The following is a 4,970-nucleotide window of genomic DNA, read 5'->3' as shown; positions in this document are numbered from 1 at the left end:
CCGGAGTGACAGAAACCTGAACCCCCGTCGGTATATCGATGCAGGAGGGATAGCAGGATCTCGGAGTTTAAGGCTGTGGTTAGATTTATCTTAATTACTTTCTTGTAGTTGCGGATGCTTGCAAGGGGTATAATCACAAGTATGTATTAGTCCTAGGAAGGGCGGTGCATTAGCATAGGTTCACCCACACAACACTTATCAAAACAATGAAGATTAATCAGCTATATGAAGCGAAAGCACTAGACTAAATTCCCGTGTGTCCTCAAGAACGTTTGGTCATTATAAGTAAACAAACCGGCTTGTCCTTTGTGATAAAAAGGATTGGGCCACTCGCTGCAATTATTTCTCTCGCATTTTACTTACTCGTACTTTATTCAGTTGCTATATCAAAACCCCCTGAATACTTGTCTGTGAGCATTTACAGTGAATCCTTCATCGAAACTGCTTGTCAACACCTTCTGCTCCTCGTTGGGTTCGACACTCTTACTTATCGAAAATACTACGATACACCCCCTATACTTGTGGGTCATCAAGACTATTTTCTGGCGCCGTTGCCGGGGAGTGAAGCGCTATTGGTAAGTGGAATTGGTAAGGGAAACTTTTACTATTCGTGCTGATTTTATTTCTGCCTGCTGCTATAATTCATTATGGAGAGATCTTCTCTGGAATTTTTATTTGGAAAATCTACTACTATTGCAAAGGTAGTGGATGAGGCGCCAGGTGAGAAAGATGTTCCATACAAAATACCTATGAAAATTATTGAACGTGTTGTGGATAACCGTTATGCAGGGGATGGAACTATCCATCCTGGTGATCATTTACTGTTCTTACATGAATTATGCGGTTTATTCAAGTGTGCAGGTATTGCTATGGATGAAGTAAGGAAGAAACTATTCTCTATATCGCTGTCGGTAAAGCGGCGCATTGGTATAAATTACTGAATAATGGGGATTCTCTTGAATGGAATGATATTGTGCCTCTATTTTATTCCAAATTCTATCCTCCAAGTGAAATTCACAAAGACCGGAACCGCATATATAATTTTTGGCCTCATGATGGAGAGAGTATTGCCCAAGCGTGGGGGAGATTGAAGTCTTTAATGCTCAAATGCCCCATTCATGAGCTTCCTGGTAATATTATCATTGATAATTTCTATGCAAGACTTTCTTTTCAAGACAAGACCTTGCTGGATATTTCTTGTTCTGGATCATTTACACGCAACAAAGAAGAGTTTAAAAGGGACCTTCTTGATCGGATTGAGGAGAATACTGAAGGATTGGAGAAAGACAAAGATAGAGAGTCAGGTATAAATTATGATTATAAATGCATTGAAGCTTTTATGGATACTGATAAATTTCGTAATGTGAGTGCTACTTATGGTCTTGATTCTCAAGTCGTTGCAAATCTTTATAAAGATTTTGCCTCTCATTATGAATTGCCTAAGAAGAATTTTGATAAGTATCATGAACCATATAAAGATAAAATTGATTCATCTATAAATAAATGTGTTGTAATTGAAACTGTTGATCATGTTATTCCTGAAGCTTATATTGAAAAAACTCCTTTCCCTGCTAAAATGAAGGAGTATTCTGTTATAAATAATGCGGTTGATAAAAGTGAAAAGAAACCTATAGAACCTGAAGAGCAAATAAAAGTTGAACCTGCTATTTCAATAGTTAAAGATCTTGTGACTGAAAATGTGGAAGATGGTCATATTATTTTCTGTGAAGATGCTTCTAATATTGTTTCACATCCTAATAAGTCTAGGAAAACTAGTGTTCCTATGCTATCGGTTAGAATTGGTGATCATTGTTATTATGGTTTATGCAATATTGGTGCAAGTATTAGTGCTATTCCTTATGAGCTTTACACGGAGATTATGCACGAAATTGGTTCTTGTGAACTTGAAGATATTGATGTGGTTATTCGGCTAGCTAATAGAGAAACTATCTCTTCAATTGGTATTGTTCGAGATGTGGAAGTTCTATGTGGTAAGATTAAATATCCTGCTGACTTTTTGGTACTTGGTTCTGCTGCTAGTAAATATTGTCCTATCATTTTTGGTATACCTTTTCTAAATACTTGTGGAGCTGTTATAGATTGCAAGAAAGAGAAAATTTTGACTAAATTTGTTGGTGAATCTTATGAGTTTAATTTCTCTAAATTTTCCAAAACTCCTTATAAAGCTGATTCACCTAATAATGATTTTAGAGTTGAACAGTGTGCATCTATTGCTCTTGCTCCTAATAATCCTTTGCAGCAACATGTGGAGAATAGTGAGAGTGAAGTCTTTAGGGAAGAAAGAAATGAGCTTGATGAAAATTTCCTTCGTCAACCTATTCTTAAGCATGATTTACCGGTAGAAGATCTAGGTACAACACTACCACCAAAGGAAGATCCTATTTTTGATTTAAAACCATTGCCTGATAATCTTAAATATGCTCATATTGATGATAAGAAAATATATCATGTTATTATTAGTTCTAAGCTTTCAGAGATTGAGGAAGAAAGGTTATTGGAAATATTGAAGAAACACCGAGGAGCTACTGGCTACACTCTTGATGACTTGAAGGGGATTTCTCCCTCTATTTGCCAACATGCCATTAATATGGAAGATGATGCAAAGCCTGTTGTTGAACATCAGCGTCGTCTAATTCTTAAGATGAAGGATGTGGTAATAAATGAGGTATTAAAACTTCTTGAAGCTGGTATTATATATCCTATTGCTGATAGTAGATGGGTTAGTCTTGTGCATTGTGTTTCTAAGAAAGGAGGAATGACTGTTGTGCCTAATGATAATGATGAGCTCATCCCTCAAAGAGTAGTTGTAGGGTATAGAATGTGCATTGATTATCGAAAAGTTAATAAGGTTACTAAGAAAGATCATTACCCTTTACCTTTTATTGATCAAATGTTAGAAAGGTTATCTAAAAATACTCATTTTTGCTTTCTTGATGGTTATTCCAGGTTTTCACAAATTCTTTGTTAAAACTAAGGATCAAGAGAAAACCACTTTCACTTGTCCCTATGGAACTTATGCTTATAGACGTATGCCTTTTGGTTTATGTAATGCTCCTGCTACTTTTCAAAGATGCATGTCTGCTATTTTTCATGGCTTTTGCGAGAATATTGTGGAGGTATTCATGGATGATTTTTCTGTCTATGGGAATTCTTTTGATAATTGCTTGCGGAACCTTGATAAAGTTTTGCAGAGATGTGAAGAAACTAACCTTGTTCTTAATTGGGAGAAATGCCACTTTATGGTTAATGAAGGAATTGTATCGGGACATAAAATTTCCGAGAGAGGTATTGAAGTTGATAGAGCTAAAGTTGAAGCAATTGAGAAGATGCCCTATCCTAGGGATGTTAAAGGTATTCGTAGTGTTCTTGGTCATGTTGTGTTTTATAGGAGGTTTATTAAAGACTTTTCCAAGATTTCAAAGCCTCTTACTAATCTTCTTCAAAAAGATGTACCTTTTGTTTTTGATGATGATTGTAAGGAAGCTTTTGAAACTCTAAAGAAAGCCTTAACAACTGCTCCTATAGTTGAACCTCCTGATTGGAACTTACCATTTGAAATTATGTGTGATGCTAGTGATTTTGCTGTAGGCGCTGTTCTTGGACAGCGAGTAGATAAAAAATTGAATGTTATTCATTATGCTAGTAAGACTCTTGATGTTGCTCAAAGAAATTATGCTACAACTGAAAAAGAATTGTTAGCTGTAGTCTTTGCTTGTGACAAGTTTAGATCCTATATTGTTGATTCAAAAGTTACAATTCATACTGATCATGCTGCAATTAGATACCTAATGCAAAAGAAAGATGCTAAGCCAAGGCTTATTAGATGGGTGCTTCTGTTGCAATAATTTGATTTACATATTATAGATAGGAAAGGTGCTGATAATCCTGTTGCTGGTAATTTGTCTAGATTGGAAAATATTGCTTATGATCCTGTTCCTATTAATGATAGTTTTCCAAATGAACAATTGGCTGTAATAAAGGTGAGCTCGCGAGATAGCCCTTGGTATGCTGATGATGCTAACTTTATTGTTTCCAAGTACTTGCCTCCGACCTTTTCAGCTCAGCAAAGGAGGAAATTCTTTTATGACTTGAGGCATTATTTTTGGGATGACCCACACTTATATAAAGAAGGAGTGGATGGTATTCTGCGAAGATGTGTTCCCGAATATGAACAACAAGAGATATTGAGTAAGTGTCATGGTAGTGCTTATGGAGGACATCACGCCGGAGATAGAACCGCGCAAAAGGTTTTGCAATCAGGTTTTTATTGGCCAACTCTCTTCAAAGATGCAAGGAAGTTTATTTTATCTTGCGATGAATGTCAAAGGGTTGGTAATATCTCCAGACGCAATGAAATGCCTATGAATTATACTCTTGTTATTGAACCGTTCGATTGTTGAGGATTTGACTTCATGGGACCTTTCCCCTCTTCAGAAGGTAACACTCATATACTTGTTGCTGTTGATTATGTTACTAAATGGGTGGAAGCCATACCCACAAAAAGTGCTGATGGTGAGACCTCTTTAAGAATGCTTTTAGATATTATTTTTCCTAGATTTGGAGTTCCTAGATATCTTATGACTGATGGAGGTTCTCATTTTATTCATGGTGGTTTTAGAAAAACTCTTGCTAAATATGGTATTAATCATAGAATTGCTTCCGCTTATCATCCTCAAACTAGCGGGCAAGTAGAATTATCAAATAGAGAGATTAAATCTATCTTGCAAAAGACTGTTAATAAAACTAGAAAGAATTGGGCTAGTAAATTGAAGGAAGCACTATGGGCTTATAGAACTGCTTATAAAAATCCCATGGGTATGTCACCTTATAAAATGGTTTATGGAAAAGCTTGTCATTTACCTTTAGAACTAGAGCACAAAGCTTATTGGGCTGTAAGAGAACTAAATAAAGATCCTAAACTTGCCGGTAAGAAGAGATTGCTACAATTG

The sequence above is a fragment of the Lolium perenne genome, chromosome 5 (assembly GCF_019359855.2).
Source record: "Lolium perenne isolate Kyuss_39 chromosome 5, Kyuss_2.0, whole genome shotgun sequence".
Lineage (NCBI taxonomy): Eukaryota > Viridiplantae > Streptophyta > Magnoliopsida > Poales > Poaceae > Lolium > Lolium perenne.
This window is presented reverse-complemented; position numbering follows the sequence as displayed.